The sequence below is a fragment of the Leptidea sinapis genome, chromosome 18 (genome assembly GCF_905404315.1).
Source record: "Leptidea sinapis chromosome 18, ilLepSina1.1, whole genome shotgun sequence".
NCBI classification, from domain to species: domain Eukaryota; kingdom Metazoa; phylum Arthropoda; class Insecta; order Lepidoptera; family Pieridae; genus Leptidea; species Leptidea sinapis.
Window position 1 is genome coordinate 11,812,367 of NC_066282.1, and position 19,332 is coordinate 11,831,698.

The 19,332-nt window shown below is 32.0% G+C and overlaps 1 protein-coding gene across 1 annotated transcript in view; it reads right to left on the reverse strand.

Annotated features, from left to right (window-relative positions):
- LOC126969541 (protein windpipe) overlaps positions 1 to 19,332 on the reverse strand; it is a 66,461-nt gene that overhangs the window by 30,739 nt on the left and 16,390 nt on the right. The window contains exon 2 of the mRNA XM_050815035.1: positions 1,432 to 1,478. The gene's annotated coding sequence lies outside the window, so the exon portion shown is untranslated. The remainder of the gene's footprint in view (positions 1 to 1,431; positions 1,479 to 19,332) is intronic.

The following is a 19,332-nucleotide window of genomic DNA, read 5'->3' on the forward strand; positions in this document are numbered from 1 at the left end:
TTCTAATAGTTAGTTAAAATATTTTATATTATTTTAGTTGTCACTAGCATTAAACTAGGCCGGGCCTGTATTTTAATACTAGTTACTTCCAGATACATTGTTTTTTACAGTTACTTCAATACATAAAAGCGTATATAAGAATTTAACTTAAAAGTTCTACGAGAAAATAAATAACATTTGTCTAGCATACATATTACTGGTTAGTACTTGAGCGGTCAGTAATAAAATTGAGGGTATTCTTAAAAACATTTGGGTTGACACTTGACTACAAAGACTGTTGACTTGGTTTATTATCATATAATAATATAGTAAGGTATTATTGAATGTACACTGTACAAGTCCAAGTCTGTTGTAGAATAGCGTTCTTTTTATTTTATTGATATAATATATGAAGTGATCACCGTCGGCCATATTCTCCTGCACCACCAGAAGAGTCAAGAGCGTTGCAGGAATATTTACGTGCTCTTTATGAAGGTCATCATTCATTCATGTCAAGGAAGTCATTCATCTATTCCAAAGTTTGGTTGTACTTGGCACAAAGTTCGTTTAAATTCGTACGTGGGTAACACTGAAAATGTTTAGAACCTCTTTGGTAACTTAATGTAGTATATTGTATTCATTTGTCATTTGTTTTTGTGAATTGGTGGCAATAAAGAGTCATCTGCCATACAGTCCTGACCTGGCGCCCTGCGACTTTTATTTATTCCCAAGAACTAAAGATAAAATTCGAGGTATTCGCTTTACGAGCCCTGAAGATGCGGTGAAAGCGTAAGAAAATGCCACAGAAGAGACCCTTTACGAAGTAGCGGTAAATTCAATAAGCAACAAAATTTTTATTTTTTTTTGACATTCATAAGTGTCATTTCCGTGACTTTATAGGTATATAGTATAAAGATACTATTTACCTATACAGTGAATATACTCCATTAAATTAGTTTCAGTTTGTACGGTTTAATTATCGTACAGAGGTTTCAATGTAAGCGACACCATGCAATATGATTTCCTCATCTTTTATTTTTCAATATATTAACTTGAGTCAGTTAGCATTCGAACGTCGATTCGGGAGCAGCTGTCTAATTCCAATCTCATCTCACCTCCTTAGTTTAATCAATTGTAGGTAGGTATTTAATATTAATAAATAATTATTCCTTTTTACACCAGCCCCGAAATCGGTTACAAATGTAAATAAAGACGTTAAAATTGTACGATTCAGAGAATACATAGCCTTCGCAACAATTTGGAACGTTGGTACGTTCCAAATCTGCCACTTATGTTGAAAGTACGGTTTATTAAAATTATTTTAAAAAGTAAATTGAAAGTTCTTTGTTACTGGCGAACGTAATACAAGAGTGGACAGTAACTCAACTTCAGGACACGGAACGAAAGTTTGACTTAATTGGGTAAAGTGGTTTAAAATAAATGTTTACTTACTTAATTAAAATGGGTGCTATGAAGATGGCATTCCACTGCTTGCACTTCTGAAATAAAAATAATCTTATAAAAGTTTTGTACTTATGATTTTAAACATAATATTGATTTACAAAATCTATTAACTAGCATTTATCTATTATAACAAAACAATGCTTATAACAATATTTACAATACTTTGATTAAATCAAGTAACAACGAAGAAGTGCATCTAAATGATCATTAAAATTTCCGCGTTGGATAGCTAGGTATTTAGCTTTCCAGTAGCCCTAGTGAGGCTAGTAGTAGTTATTACACTCTCGGCGCCTCTGGGCCCCACGGGGCAATTGTCTCGACACCAAACGGCAGAGAAATGTATGTATATATGAAAGACAGTTGAACCAGCAGCCCTTACATCAATAGAAGTAGCTTGAACATGAGAAGGAAAATCATTTCCAAATTTATCTACGGATTACATTAAATACGAATGTTTCAAAAATTAGAAAGTTTCGGAGGGCCTCCTAAAGTTATTGATGTTATCTTAAGCACTCAAAACGAATATGCACTTCCATAATGTATGTCTTACCAACTCTAAAACTCCTTTATTTACAAAATCTTTTAAACCGTTTATAAGATAAATTAGAGTTTATAATAGTAGTTCGTTAATAAGTGAATCTCTAATCGATTCAAATATCTAATGAGCGTTCACATAACTTGCCACCCGACTCTTTACTACCCCAGGGGAGAGATATTAATATTTAAAATGATCCAAACACATAAGAAATAAAAGCTTAACACAGACAAAACTACCCTAAGCTTGATTAATTAACACTAGAAAATCCCGTCTCACATGCCGGTTTAGTGTACAGTGAGGCACGTTCAAAGAAAACTATAAAAAATGGCACGCTCTTCGAGGAATGTTATTCAAAAAGCAGCTGCGGGCTTTGTTAATTCACGAATGCCTCAACGATCTTATATCATATATGTCCCGTATTATAAAACACAATCAAACGCCGAACAGCTGTTTGTTATGTATCATGTTATTATGAAAGAGCAGGTACAATACCCAACGATTTCGAATATTTAATCGCTCGAGGCGTAACGGTTGCTGGGGAAATTTGCCGCAAGAATTACATCTTATTACCAAGAATATTGAGCTAATTGATTTAAGGAATCATATTATAGTTATTAAGATAAGCAAGACTCTGATAATTTGCCTTGAATAAATCAGTGCTAGTTCAAAGGCTATCAGCAGCACTGTGCTTTATACATCGTGGATGAAGTAATCAAATAAAATAACGTACGTTTATGAAATTTTAACAAATTGTTGAAACAATTTTGTTTATTAAACGGTCTTCAGTGTCTAATTAAAAAAATAATACGTCTGGAAAGTCAATAACAAAAATTAATTTAATTTAGGTTAATACACGGTAAGTATCCATCCCTACTCTGTGGTTTAGGCTAATTTGTGATTTTTAACTTCAATCGTTACTTCTGCATTGTTTGTTACAGATTTCACTTTTTTTCTCCACCGATTTTCTTCAACTATCATTCTTATGCTGCGGTTCCGTTACATACACACTGTCGCGAGATTCGTAGACTGTGCTTTAGAAGTCAGGAGAAATAACGATATAGTAATGACCGTTAATAAGTATCAAATTGAAGGATTTGTTTAGAATCAAAGCCCTAAACACTACAGTGAATTTGAGTTCAACTATGACAAAACGTGAAAACACTAAACAATGGTCAACAATAATTACAATCGAAAACTACATTGTATTTCAAACCTCACAAAATTATATAATTTAATGAATAGAGTCATATTCATTAGATTGTATCTACAATAACAAGGTCAAAAGATGAATGATATGGATTGACTTTTATGTGACACGCACTATCTTATTCGATTAACAACTTTATTTATAGAACGGCGATAGAATTAATATAATAATAGGGCCATAGGATGAGAAGCATCGTGTGTATGTTAACTGAATAGTACTGCTGCAAGAACAATGATTTCTTGGGTAGCCGAGAGGAGAATAGACATACAACTTGAATACAAATTTATAAAATTGAGAGTAAAAAGTTTATTGTTTGAGCGTTAATAAAATTAATATCCTCATGTACATTATCAACGCGAAATGTTACGGTCAAGACATTTTATATGAATTTATTTGCGTCACTACACTTATATACGAATATGTGACGTAATTTCGGATAAATCACATTGCCTTGTAACACATAACTAGTTTACTCATAATTTACATACGAACTGTCGTGGATACTTAGAGTAATTAACTATTAGGAGATGGCATCCGCAGTCGGTGCCTTGTATTTTTTTAATAAACTGCGGATCGCTTCATTACAAAAAATCACAGCCGCATCGACCTTGAAATACTGTGGAAGAAATTTCTCACAGTTATTTAATTTAATTATTAGCATGTTATGCGATTTAACTACAAGTTGACGATATAAATCTTATAGCAATACTTGTTTCCTGTATGTTCTTCTCACGAGGTCTACTTTTTCCGAACATGATGTAGATTTAGTAATTTAAAAGAAATATTTATATTGAAAATCAAAAGCGCTTAGTTTAAGCTTAATTGAATGAAGTTTATTTGACATTGAAATAAAAACACAAGTATCTTAGTTATATAATTATTCCATGCTTTTTGTGAATGATGTCTCCTCTATGTTAAATACTCAAGCATGGTCATATCGTTGTTTGTAAGGCTTTAAAGACACATTGATAAGATGATGGCAGAGCTTCAGGGTTAGTTAACTTGAGTAAATTAATAATAATAGCGAGAGCATGCAATATCCTGTCGACTGATGACATTATCGTCGACCTATTTAACTTATAATATCTTATTCGTGGTTCTGGAATGTAAAATGACCTGATTTCTTTAAAGTAATACTTATGGAATATATGAGTATATAGACTAAATTTTGACACCCAAATTTATCACCCTGATGTAATCTGGTCAACTAGACCATTTGTATCATACTTCATCTACCATAAACTGCAGAACCACACAACCAATGCATGAGATATATATAAATTTTAATAAGTATATAAGTTGTAAAATAAAAAAATATTTTCTTTATTAACGTAAAATAATTTATACATGATACTCAAATAATCTTTTTTTAACTTAATTATGCGGTATAATTATATTTTCATTGGATGTATTTAATACCAACCTGGAATAAGTTTTTTAAGGATTTTTGTTTTTTTATGCCAAAGAAGTACTTGCGTGCATACATAAGTACCGACATATAATTTTTTATATGTAAAGAACATACAACCAAATGTGACAATCACTGCCGCATAATACCTATTTTCATTGATTTCATTAATGAATTGTATTATTTAATTAGTTTTGTTATATCTTAGACTTTACTGTATAACTTATTTTGTTATTTAATTGTGGGAAGGCGGTTTCTTATCAATAATGTTTTATACAATTCTATTCTATTTTTATCGGTAAATAACAGTGGCAGCGGTGCGGCGAAAACGACCTTGCGCTTGAAAACAGCTGTGATCCCCGTACCACGAAACGCAGCGATTACTAACGCACGTAATACAAATTGCAATTATTAACTGACAGTTCATATTATTAATTTCCAAGACGTTTCGTTACATAGACTTACAATATACTAGTAACTAGAAGAATATCTCTAGATACTGCAAAAAGGAAAGGCAAGCCAATCTATTGTGACTGTTTACGATTTTGTTTAACTAATTGTAGACTCTTTTTAAATAAAAAAAAACTTCATTATAAAATGCTAAATATGAAACAGACATGTCGGTTGTGAATATAACGGTGATCTAGATTGCACCGCTTCGGGTACCGTACTGGATAAACCAAAAACGGCTTTGCATTGCACGACCGCGACTCACTTAGATCTATATCAACTTGTCTCACTGCTCGTACTTGCCTTAAAGACATTTAAAATTTGATCGAGAGAGGTGATGGCTGGTCCATGCATCATGCTCGTGGAGGCGTACCACTTGTGATGGGTGGATGATACGGTCATCAAGAATTCTTGTTAATTTTCATAATATTGATAGTATGTCGAATATAATACCTTTATTTATTTACAGTGATTGTGGATTAATGCATATACTGTACTATATTTATATGTGGATTAATGCATATACTGTACTATATTTATATGTGGATTAATGCTTATACTATACTCTTGGGGCTTATTTATAAGTAATTTAACAAAAATAATTTTAAATTTTGATTTAAAAGAGTATAGTAGAGTTTTGTCGTGCCACTTCTTCTCATTAAAAGTCAACGATTTTGGAAGTGGTGATAAATTTTACTTAATATATCAAATCCAATTTGATATGATTTGCAAGCTATTCGTCTTAAAATCAACATCTTATAAAAAACAATTTCTAACATACGTTAAAATTATTAAAAAAACATTCATATTGTTTGAACGAGGGCCTTTGTTTCTGCTAAAAGTACAATTATGCAAATTCCAACTGTATCAATATTGATTCAAAACTCAATAAAACGGTTAAACTCTTGAGTTTAACCGTTTTATTTTTATTTCTATATTATAAATATGTCGTCAATGTAAATGCTGATGTAAGAAACTAGCGAACTGCGCTGTCATAAACTATCAATACTCGAGGACCAGTCGTAATTGGATCGCCACTTATAAAAGTATGAAGGATAGTTTGCAACCTAAACAAAACTTCTTTTTTTTAATTTATTTAAAATGTTTATATCTGTGATGTATTTATTACCTGCCTCTGTACCAACACCAGTTTAAAAACACTTATCGCAGTCTAATGTAAAATTAAAATATTTCAACAAAATTAATATTCACCGTGAGGGCTGCAATTATTATGAACCTACATTTCCAAGAAACCTTGCAAAGCATATCTGCCGGGTTTGCTGCACTTGAATTAACCAGCTTATTGCAAACTTTATCATTATTTGTAAGTATATTCAGGTCTCTTATAAATACATTCCAAATTTAATATCTCTATAGGTTTGTTCAGTCAGTCCACTTTCGGCTTAAAAAAAATTATTCTCATTAGAACGTTATCGTCACTTACATGAAAAATTACAATTTAAATATTAAAATGTTATAAACGATTAGGAAATTAGGTAGGTACCTACATAGTGCAAAACAATGTTGTTAAAAATGTTAATTTCAGCAAAGAAATAATACAACCCAATCACTAAAATAACTGTAATAAAATATTTAACAATGATTCAGTATCTTTGGAGCTATATAACTATCATACAAACCAAATGACAAAGGCACTAATAAAATATTTTAAATAATGTGAAACGCTGCAATCATTGCTAAAAATAACCAGTGATATTGGTAATCAAAGGAAGTCGTTGAAAAGTACTGCAATATTATTGCAATCGTAAATATAAAATCCACAATTCTGTTTCCATTTTAAATATCTAACAGTTAATATAAGAAATTAAATTTAATGACTATAACAGTATACAGTTAATTATTCACAATATATACAGCGCAAAAGTCTAGAATAAATAATTACTTGTATTTAAATATGTTCGCAATAAATATAAAATACGAGATATATTTATCAATGGATACTCGTAATGTTCTAAACGTGAAAGTAGATTATAAACCGTCGCCGGTAACGAAAGAAGCAATTTATCAAGTGACTGTCAATTAGGAATAAACACCAATACTGATTATTATAATGAAGACGTTATCTGAACTAGGCTTAACTGGACTATTGTGTGTAAAGTTAGAAATATGAATAACTTGTTGTAGAGAAACTATTCTGGATCGCAAGTAAAAGTAAATTTCATCATGCCTCAGAAGGGGAGATACAAGCGTATAAGGGCATCCAATGTTAAATGATTACCACCAAACTCTTTAAATACTAGAGAGTTGATGGAATTTGAAGTGATAGTACGCTCGTTTTTGATGGTAGCCAAGTCATATCGTCCGGAAATAAAAGGCAAGTTTGCTATTACATGGCAGAAAGTTCCTTCAAACCCGCACTGTACAAACTGTAGCAACGCCACACATCCGGAAGGTGGGGATGATATCTAAGTTTGTAGTTTGTGGCCTACAATGGTAAAATTGGGTACCTATATTCCAATTTAGTAATATTTAACTTTGCAGAAGACTGTAATTAGTTAGTTGAAATAGCTAAACTAAAAGTAAGAAAAAATATAATTCGTCTGTGATGGCATATATTTAATATCACAGAATACAGAGTGTTTAATATTCTGTTTTTTAAAGTCATTCATCTGTTTTATGAAATAATTCTATTTTGTCGTTATGACAAAATATTATATTGTACTAGTGCAAAAATGGAGGGTATAAAATTACTGTTTATATAAAGCATTTTATCATTTAATACATATTAGAAAGCGATATTATTTACTGATTCTAAGCTATGGGTTCAAACTATTTTATCTAATAACAGAACTCAAATAAGAAAGTTAGCTTGCCAATTAGAAAACAAATTATTACCATGACACTGTCCCGATAAGTTATCGAAATATTAGGAACAGAGAAAAATTAGAAACATTTGTACTAGTCCACAGATCTATTAGTGCGTAAATTGCATGCAGTTCCCATGTAATCTCATCTGCTCAACATTCATTAAGTGGAACGCATTCAGACATCGTGAGAACCAATTTTATTAGCAGATCTATCTGTTTTAGGTTCTTGTTTTTGTTTGTTTATTTCTAGCGTTGATCTTTTAATGAGAAGATTATTGTTCCAATCCAATGCCGAGATATCAACATCATGTAGCTTAATAGAATAATCTTTTCATGTCGAGAGAATTGGGATTATTTCATCACCAAATTTGCAATGAGGCACTGCTCTCACACTCACTGTAGCTTTTGTATTGCTTGTCGGTTTTTAGGCGTTTCATCAGCGTGGTAGGTATTTGGTTGTAACTCTCTCTTAGTAACTTTTTTGAAGACCGTGGAATGCTCTTAGTACCTATTTATAAGAAAAGTACAGACGCTCTTGAAAAGCTTTATTGAAAATGTTTAGTATTATTACAAGAAAATATGCATATGCTTAATCTTTTTATTTTCAAGTTGTTAAATTGTATGTTTTTATATTGTTTGTATATTTATGTAAATTATCTGCCTTATGTCAAGTTTTAAATAAAATCCTACGCCTTTATATTACAAGAGATTGCTGAGTCGCGGTAATGCCGCTTATTATGCTACCAAAACTCTTATGTAGAAATTGTAACATTATTATTAGTGCAATAAGGAACTTTTATTCATTCATACAAGTAAATAAAGAAACTAAGTTGAGATAACATTAGTAACTATAAAATAGAACTTTTATTAAAAAAATGAACTTCTCAGTAATAAAATCTAGTTTATCTTTCCAACAATGTACAATTTCCGCGTCTATTTTAAGATCTTCTCCAGTCTCAGTCAACGTCAACACTGAAACCTTTTAAATTTATTTAACTGCTGCTTTACTAATAATAGAAATCTCTAAGTCGAAACATGTATACTTCGTGATATTTCTCTTGCAGCAAATCACCATTTTATTCATAAATGGCTCATATGGCTCTAAATGTTTTCTTCATAGAAACTATTTACAAATCCAATGATCTAAACAATTTGTTAGTTTTAAAGTGATATTTTTGCCATTTATGAACGATGCAGGACTCAAACCCGTGACCTCTCAGGTTCCGTCCGAGCTGTCTTCCAACTGAGCCAATCGTTCGAGTGACGGTTCGTAAATCTTGGAATCTTGTTCAACTCTCAGGTTGTGGCTTCATCTACAGGATCCACTTTACAGTTAATAACCTACTCAACCTCAATAATTGCATATTAGGAAATTGATTTCAGATATCGGTCTTTGAAATCTAAACAATTTGCTATTTTTAATGGAAGGATTTTAGCTGGAATAACGCTCAAACGGAACCCGAGAGTTCATAAATTTTGTTTACAGATTTAATTTAGTCCAATGATATTAAATGCCACGCCCGAATGAGATGCTTTTACTCATAGTGTTTGCATACAACAAGGTCACACGGACATCGCAAATATGTACAAAGTACATAAAACTTCAGTTCTTATCTAACAAAGATAGCCAATACCGTTAATGTATAACATAGAAGATTCTATTCTCGTTCAGAAACACACAATGGTCAAAGTACAGAGTGAGATATAACATTAAATAAAAGAATAAAAAGGTGCACTTTGTATTACAACTAAGAAACACGGTGTTTAGATACAAACTGTCTATTCAAATGTTATTAGTTTTACATTACTTTTGCAAAGAAACAAATTTCTTAATTATCACCTATTTATTTCGCTTGTTTTTGAAATATTGTAATATAAAACTAACTGCAAGTAACGGTCTATTTAAAGGGCCAATATGTCAAGGCATTCCTCGGAAGCGAAGAAAAAGTTATCGTCCATTAAAATTCCCTTAAGACTGTAACGAAAAGTGTCTCTAATTAGTTTCAAACCTGCAAACAAAATTGTGGACAAACATGCGGACAAAAAAGGTCGCCAGGACAGAATAAAGTGACTCCAATGTCGGAGGTCTTGTAAACAGAACTAAAGGAAACGGTTTTTATAGAGATTTAGAAATGGGTGCCGTAAGTCGGTCTCAGGTAGTTGTATTTTGAGCCGGTTGAGTAGTTTATGTTCGTTGATAATATCTTTGTATTCTTGGTTACATTTCAATGTATACGTTGCTATCGCAGACTGTTTGCACAAATATGGACGACCTTACTGTTATAACGTGACTTGTGTGTAAGTGAATTTTATATCACATTCAAAATCGACAAATTGTATTAAAATTATGTAATAAAAAATAAACAAAATATTTTAAGGGAAGAAATATTATTAAAATACATTAGAATTAGCTTAGATAATTTATGTGTCTGTCTACACAGCCTCTTGCTGCTAGATATCCGATGAAAACAGGCCAGAATTCATACTGTGCGAGACAAGCTACGTCTTATGCTCGGGATTCGTTGTGACTTTGTGTTATTTATCCTCTCTTTTGAGCAATGCATTAGAGGATAACTGTCAACCTCAATCCGAATTTCAAAATTTCAAATTTCGATGCTTTCACAGCTGTCACAGTCTATCTAGATATGATCTAAGAAAATCATTTTGTTTTGTTTTTCATTTCTAAAAATTTAAACTTGGTATGCCATAACATGGACACTTAGATTATTTACAGAATTTTCTAATAAATGGGTTATCAACTAGTGAGAATAAATTTAATGTCTACAAATATAAAATTACAGTCTTAAAAATATGAATGTTTATAGTTGTTTTTTTTAGATATAAGATCATAGGTATATTCTACGCATAAACTAAGTAAACTATATCATAAACTTTTATGATTCTACGATATATCTCATGGAAACTTTTTACCGATGTTATAATAAGTACTTCCTTTTCATTGTACAGCTCAACAATAGGTCAACCTAATTCATATGCATTTAAATATTTAAAACTTTACTGTCTGTCAAAACGAATACATTATAATTTTGTGGTTCCTTTCATTGTTTGTTTATGATATGTCTACGTGAATAGAATGTCGGCCATTTTGAATTTTTAACAATGCATTATTGTCACCTTATGTAATTTTGTTAACATATTGTTTTTGGACATCTCATTATAATAATAAGTATTTTTTATGGATTAAGTGACCTGATTATTAAACGGCATCATCTGATAACAGTTTTAAATAAAATCGGGGTCGCAACTAAACGCAAAAAGACCTAAAGCGTAGCTTAACGCGATATGAACTTTATTTGAAGTCAAAATATAATTCATTTAAGCCTTAAATCGACACTTACAAATTATTCTTATCATCCACACCAAAAAGTTAAGAAACATTAGATATAGATCATTAAGAACAAACAATACAGCCTCCTTACTGTTACTATTCTACTATGGTACTATTAAAAAGAAAGGAAGTATCAAACACATAACATATTTTAAAAGCTTATTAAAAAAAAGTTGTAAAAGATAAAATGATTTACTATGTTTTTTTTTTACTAAATTAAACGATAGCTGTTGCAAAGTCTTTTAAATTCCAGCACCGACATAGCAAACATAATATTTACATTGAGGTAAATTTATTATTTAAGGCGCGGAATGACTAGAATTGTAAACGCTACAACCAACCCTTCAATATTTGTGTTGATCATGTGGCTAAGCTGCAAATAGGCATTGATGCCTGATCTTCATTTGTTTACTCAAAATTTACATATTAAAATTGAAAAACTGTACGGTTTAAGTTTTAGAAAAGTACTAATTCTATAGCTGAAAATAAGGAGATTTTTTACTTCAAGCGTTATTTTTGGGAACCAACTTCCTAATTTTTTATTGGATATTTCAAATTATATATAAATATTCTATTCGGTTCAACATTTTTTTTAAGTCCTTCTTTGTCAGCTTTTTGCGTCAGAATATTTTCATTGTGTTATGTTGTAATCGTCTCTAAGAAAATAATGTTTGTGGATATTGAAGTATTACCGCGCCTTAAGCAGCTCATTAAATAATTACATAGTGCACAGGGCAGTAAAGATCAATCATAGTTCTGAGAGTGGCAACGTGAAAGACATACAACAAAAATAGTCAAGGAACGTGAAAGACATACAACAAAAATAGTCAAGGAACGTGAAAGACATACAACAAAAATAGTCAAGGAACGTGAAAGACATACAACAAAAATAGTCAAGGAACAAGGAACAAAAATAGTCATTTACTGCAGTTAGCATCAAAAGCAAAAAGCCTGGGTAGTGAATATTGTAACGTCAACCTTAACATGTTATGAATAATCAAAGATGTTACGCATACCAGTGGGAAGTAGTATGCACTATGTAAGAAAATTACTGGTCTAATGAGTCTGAATGCCGCACACAATTTTGGGTTCAATTAAATTTCAAGAAGCCTGGGTGGCACTGCCTTGTAATGTGAAAAAAATATAAAGTACCTGACTATCAAATATCAACACTTTAGTCATAATTGTCCATAATATCGAAACAAAGTGCTCAAAACCCAATTTTAAACGCATAAGTACAAAACGAGACCTACAACTATTTTGTGTTAAAATAATGAACTAAAGCGATGATCGCGGCTGTAAACTATATATTAATATAAAAATATATTCTCCTCAGTATGTGTTACCATACACATGTTTCTCCATATAAATATAGTCTTGTACACATCGCAATAACTCAACAATTTCCAGGATGTCTAAAATACTAAATGAAAGTTGCAAACATATAAAGACCCTTTTAGGGTAAACACATAACATTCCCCTATAAAATCATACATTAAAAAATTGTAATATTAACAAAATAGAATTCATTAATTTTAATATAACGGAGTACCTGTGACCTAGAACTATTTCATAGTGATAATTTTTCGGTAATAAGTTGATAATTTTTTATACCACTCATTTAAACCATATAAATCATTTGTAATTTCATAATTTGCATGCTGTATCTGCCTTAAAAGAGAATGCATTTAGAATTAATATATATAAATCAATAAACAAAACACCAGAAAGAAAATAGACTATTAGATATCATAGGATTCAATACATCCGGTTGACCTTACTGGCTTTGGTTACACAAAAGTGATTTTAGTTACGCTTTATTGTAAAGGGTTAAGCTTCGATGGGTTAAAAAACGTTACAGTCATGGTGATGTAATCGGAACGCATACTAAGCTGTCCCATAGTTGTCCCCGCTTGTACCCGTTGACTATAGTCAAGCGTTTGATCACCTAAATCTTTCTTTTTTATGTGAACGCATTCGTTGCTTTTAATCTTTTGAACATACTAACAAAACCTCACAGGTGAAGCCATTAATATGTTCTTAATATTATAAAAATATTAAAGATTTATTTAAATATATTTTATGAACTATAACAGTTACTCATCATGTCTATAAAAGAAAGGAGCAAGTAAAGAGAAGAGCGCATTGGAAGCGGATATCTGAGCTATTCCAGTTGTTTGGCAATGGCAAAAATCCAAGAATCATAATAAGAAGAGGTTAAATAATACAACACAAGCAATGTCCGCTTTAGACCAAAGGTTAATAAACGAAATACAAGCTAAATATATGTATTACGAGTCCACTACATAGTTCAGGGTGACAGCCAAGTCTCATTTTTTTTTTATGAAAATAAGGGACGAGACGAGCAAGACGTTCAGCTGATGGTAATTGATACGCCCTGCCCATTACAATGCAGTGCCCTCAGGATTCTTGAAAAACCCCAAAACTTCTGAGCGGCACTACAACTGCGCTTGTCACCTTGAGACATAAGATGTTAAGTCTCATTTGCCCAGTAATTTCACTAGCTACGGCGCCCTTCAGACCGAAACACGGTAATGCTTACACATAACTGCTTCACGGCAGTAATAGGCGCCGCCGCCATAATCTAGCCGGCATCCTGTGCAAAGGAGCCTCCCACTGGATCATTAAATACCCACAAAATAATATCCCACATAATACCCCAAAAATGCTTAGCGCGCCTATAGACGTTCAAATTTCGTAAAAATAATGTTTTATTTTTCAAAATCAAAAACAAAAACTAAATTATTTATTTCACTTTTAATATCTTGCAAGTGTACCAACAATTACAAACAGTTACCAAGCAACCAATATGAAATATGCATCCAATGAACATAATTGTCCTAATAAAGGCGATGCAGTATTATTTATCAAAGCAATCTGGTGCAAGCGTTCGACCATGAACGATTGTTCCCGAGCGAAACGTACGTGAAACAAACAATTGATTGTTAAACTGATCAATATTATATTACTGCTACTACTACAAGTGATTCGATCACTAACGATTGAAAGTTTTAAAATACGAGCTGTGCCCATCGGTTTTATACGCACCTTATATTTTTTGTCATAAAATAGGTACTAGCTAGTGAAAATACTGGGCAAATGAGGCTTTACAACTTATGTCTCAAGGTGACGATAGCAATTGTAGTGCGGGTCAGAATTTTTGGGTTTTTTGAGAATCCTGAGCGGCATTGCATTGTAATGGGCATGGCGTATCAATTACCATCAGCTGAACGTCCTGCTCGTCTCGTCCCTTATTATCATAAAAAAAGGTACCTATTCTGGATTATAAATAAAAAATAATCATCAATAATTTTGTATAACGTATTGCTGACGTTTCTCTAAACATACGCAAGTACACACGGATAAAGTACGTATATAAGTAAGTAAGTAGTACAAAATCTACATTTAAGGCCAGCTTAGAATAGCCTATTGTTAGATAGATACCAATTTTCATTATACCTAATGAATCGCTAAACATCTGAAAGAGATTAGTGCATTGATAATACAAACAAAATACATATTCAAGGCGAAATTAATAAGTAATACAAAATAATACATTCTTTTACAAATAAAAAACGTTTACAATATTCTCTGTCTAAGAACTGCTCATCTCGCCCATGATAGGGATGGATGCCAAAATTGACGGCTAACCATCATGACTGAAGATGCACTTACAGATGCAGTTACAGATGAAGAAGATGAATACATTACTCTAGTATTTACCAGTGGGAGGCTCCTTTGCACAGGAAGCCGGCTACAGTATGGGTACCACAACGGCGCCTATTTCTGTCATGAAGCAGTAATGTGTAAGCTTTACTGTTTCATTCTGAAGCGCGTCGCAGCTAGTGTAATTAGTGGGCAAATGAGAATTAACATCTTATGTCTCAAAGTGACGAGCGCAATTGTAGTGCCGCTCATAATTTTTGGGTTTTTCACGAATCCTGAGCGGCACTGCATTGTAATGGGTAGGGCGCATCAATTACCATCAGCTGAAAGTCCTGCTCGTCTCGTCCCTTATTTTCATAAAAAAAATTATAATTGCGTTGATTTGATTGTTCCGTTCTACAAATTACATGGATTTTAAAACTAAGATATACTGTCCTAGCTTGTTCCACTCGCTTCGACCCTGCCGGGGTTTATAACTGGTGAAGATATCGAGACGTTTAAAATTCTCCCCCATTATAATAAGATTTTAAATTAATCTCAGGTGTAAGGTCAAATTACTTCATTATGCTTCAAATTGCATAGTATATAACAGACAGGAATTTGCACACAAAAAAATTAAATTAACAACTTTTAATGTTATAATTATGTCTTGTTTTGGTAGCGCAAGACACAGAACCGGTTCCATTAACATCTACAGATTTAATTTGGTTAACTGTTTTATTTCAGTATTTACTTATAGGCTTGGCTTAAACGACCAAAGACTCACCAAAGTAAAGCAATACATCTTCGAATTTAAAAGTAATTAGCATAAAGATGATGCAACTATTATAAACCATATGCCCTGCTAATGGCATGCACAAACGGTATTGCCGATGGTGCGTTCTCTTTCACACAAACAAGCCTTATGTTAACAACTATAAGCTGACAAATTATTTTGTAATGAGGTTTAAGTATCATTTTTAGGGAGTGTGAGTCTTTCTTAGCACTAACAGTGTCAAATTTATATGCTTGTTAGTCATCTACCTATATCTATATATATATAAATTGAATTGCTGTTCGTTAGTCCCGCTAAAACTCGAGAACGGCTGGGCCGATTTGGCTAAACTCTGTTTTGTAAGCAAGGATAATCGTGTGTAATTAAACGAAAATAATAATAAAATTTCATTCGTACCGAGCATTTTGTTTTATTTGTTTTTATAAAAAAGGATTCCTTTAGTGTGTTTTAAGTTTATTTTATACAAAAGTTAAGGTATTTTATTTATCGATTGAGGCAGTACGAAGTCTGCCGGATCCGCTAGTAAGGTATAATAATTTTGACAAATGCAGCCATTAAAGTACTGATACGTAACCTTGGAGTTCATAACCAAAGTGGACAATTTGCGCTTTAAGCTTGAGGTCATGTTTATCAATTCCTTATGGCTAAACCTGTCGCATCACTGTCACTATTAATTACTTGCGGTTAATCCCTGACTAAAAAACATTATAAATGAAAACAAAGGTGTGCTTAAAAGCATACTACAGAACTATAATTGGAAATACAGCAATTTTTTCTGTTCTATCTTCTTAATCAAATTTACAATATTTCGCTCCCTTAGCCGAAATTACCTAACTGTACATGACTATAGTGTTGCAACAGAAGATGATATGTATGATACAAGCGAAACGAGATGGGCAGGAATGTCAAGACGTGGTCAGAACAGTGGATGAAATGCCGCTGATTCGAATAATATTGATAGAAGTAGCAGTATAGGGGATAGTACGCAGCTTTGCGGGACTCTAGCGTTTATGGTTATTATGAGAATGCACCGTTGATAACAACCTAACTCACTGACAAAACAAGTGATCAATTTTTACAACTTGTTGAGAAGATCATAGGAGTGAAAAATACTGGAATAAAGTTTGAGTTTCTTCATTAACACGTACCTACAACGAAATGATGTTTGAAGCACGATCTGTAACAACCAATAACGTGTAAGTAATATAGCAATGTACTTGAACACGTAACCTTTCTTTGCACGTTGTCTTTATGTAATCAGCACTTACCGACATTTACGTAAATAATTGTTTACTTTATTATTGTTTAATAGATAGATATTGCAGTTGAAACTTCATTATTTGTATAATATTTATTAGTGCATGTAAATATTGGCTTGATTTTTTTTTTGATAAGAGTGACGCACTTACAAGTATCAAATATTATTGTGAAAGACTTTTTTTTAAATTTGCATGTCGGCTATTTTCGATGTCACTTACTTACTTCTTTTAATATTTATGTTACAGCGGCAATTGTTATATATGCTCTCAAAATTTCAGCTCTTTTACTATTGCGGTTAGTGAGGCACAGCACGGTGACAGACAGACGGACAGACAGGAGGTACTAAGTAATAGTGAAACTAAAGTTTTCTCTAATACTTGTAAACATTATTTGCAAGGACCATTATCTTACAAGAACTTTCTAGAAACATTTAATTTTAACGTAAAGTAGACATATTATATTTATTACCTTAAATAAACAAACGTAGATATTGTTAGAATAAACACTGAAACGTATTTTAAACACCACAGTATAAGAGTCATCTTGTCAATTTTGACTCATTGGTACAAAAAGTTATACGTAAAAACCGCTAATTTGAATCAACTAGTGTTATTTTAGTGAAAACTATCATTCAAACGGACGGTTTTTTACATCAAGATTAAAATTAACGAATGAATAGCGAGTTATTGGGTAATTGCCAAAGCAATAACAATTCGCCTGCTTACCGGAATGCGGTTCTGGCTGATTGCTATTATTTCGAAATTAGATACTTTTAATTGTGGTTTTAGTTGTTCGACTCAATTACATTAAAAGCTAAGTATACAAAATTCATTTGCAAATGATGTCACACGTTAGCCGAATGCACTGTCAGTACTATTTATCATTTGGTTATATATATTTTACATGTTTTAAAGAAGTTTGTAAATTAAATACATGTTTGAAATTAACAACTATTTATTATTATTATGTTATATAAAAACATTTTGTTTGTATCAGTAATGACTACTGTAAGAGGAGTGCAAGATTAGTTATTGTACACAGGCAAGAGGGACGGGTAGCAATAGGTCATCGACCGAAATTCCTAGCACTGAGCGACAAGACTATTGCAATAAATTCTAAAAGCTTAATGTTATAAAAATCAAGTGGTTGAATCCACCAAACAACTAATTCTGCACTAGGGCATTTAAGAGGTACTTTTATTAACTCAAATTTATAAGTTTAAATTTTAATGTTCTCTATGTGTGATTCTAATATTAATTATCGTTGACGTTAGAATTTTGTTGTATAACTTTACATACATTGTAATTAAAATAATTTGAAAGACGGTGAAGCTGTAAATGTTGATTTGAAAGAGTGGATGATAAATGAGTTTCTTGCCACTTCTCCTCATTAAAGCTCAATCTTTTCCAAAGTGATGGTACAAGGAAAAAAGTTTTTAACAATCATAAGTTTCATTCCTTGACCTGGATGAATAGAGCGATTTTGACTTATTTGATATAGATCTGGAAAAGTAGTTAAAGCAATAAGGGAGATAAATCTAAAATATAACTATTCCATTTTAGTTTCCTGATCGATTACTTTTATATAAATAAATAATGTATAGTGTCAGCATTGCCAAAAAGTCTTCAATTTTATTCGTGCAAACCATTTCAGCTCTTGACAAATGATTTCATATTTAACACTGTCGTTAAAATGTATATCTTCTACATTAATTAACATAAGATATGAACAGTTCTGCAGACGTTAATGAAGGAAATGTGTTTAACAATAAATCAATAAACCCGTTATCAAAGATGTTAAAATGTTCAAAAGCAGACCACCCGTTATATTCCTAGTTGCGTCCAAATATGGTGGCCAAGAGCTGCATGGATAAGCATACAAGAATAGCGGTGTAACTTACAACAAAGAGTAGTAAGCAATAGTGAACATAATTTTATAGATTACTAGCTGATACCCGTGACTTCGTTCGCGTACAAACATTACCGAGCCCGTAGTGGTATTATATATGGCCCTTTACATTAAATGAAGGCAATTTTTTAAGATAAGGGACAAAACTTATAAGACTGAATTGAAATCTATCCAATAGTTTTTCGGTGATGACAAATGAAAACCTCTATCATTTTATTTACATAGATGTAAATGCCGCCCTTCATTACACTGTTCACTGACGGTGTTATTCTCAATAAACTTTATTTGAAGCACAAAATAATGTAATGAACATTCATAAATATCGAGCTAAGACGCACAGATAAACCCATGACGTACTTCGAATAACAAGAATTGGCACTTTGAAAGCCTCTGCTATTTTTGTAGGGTTTTTAAATTCGAAGTGATACTTTTATGTTTTTTTTATATATTTTGAAGATTGTCTTTTTACGCAGGATTCC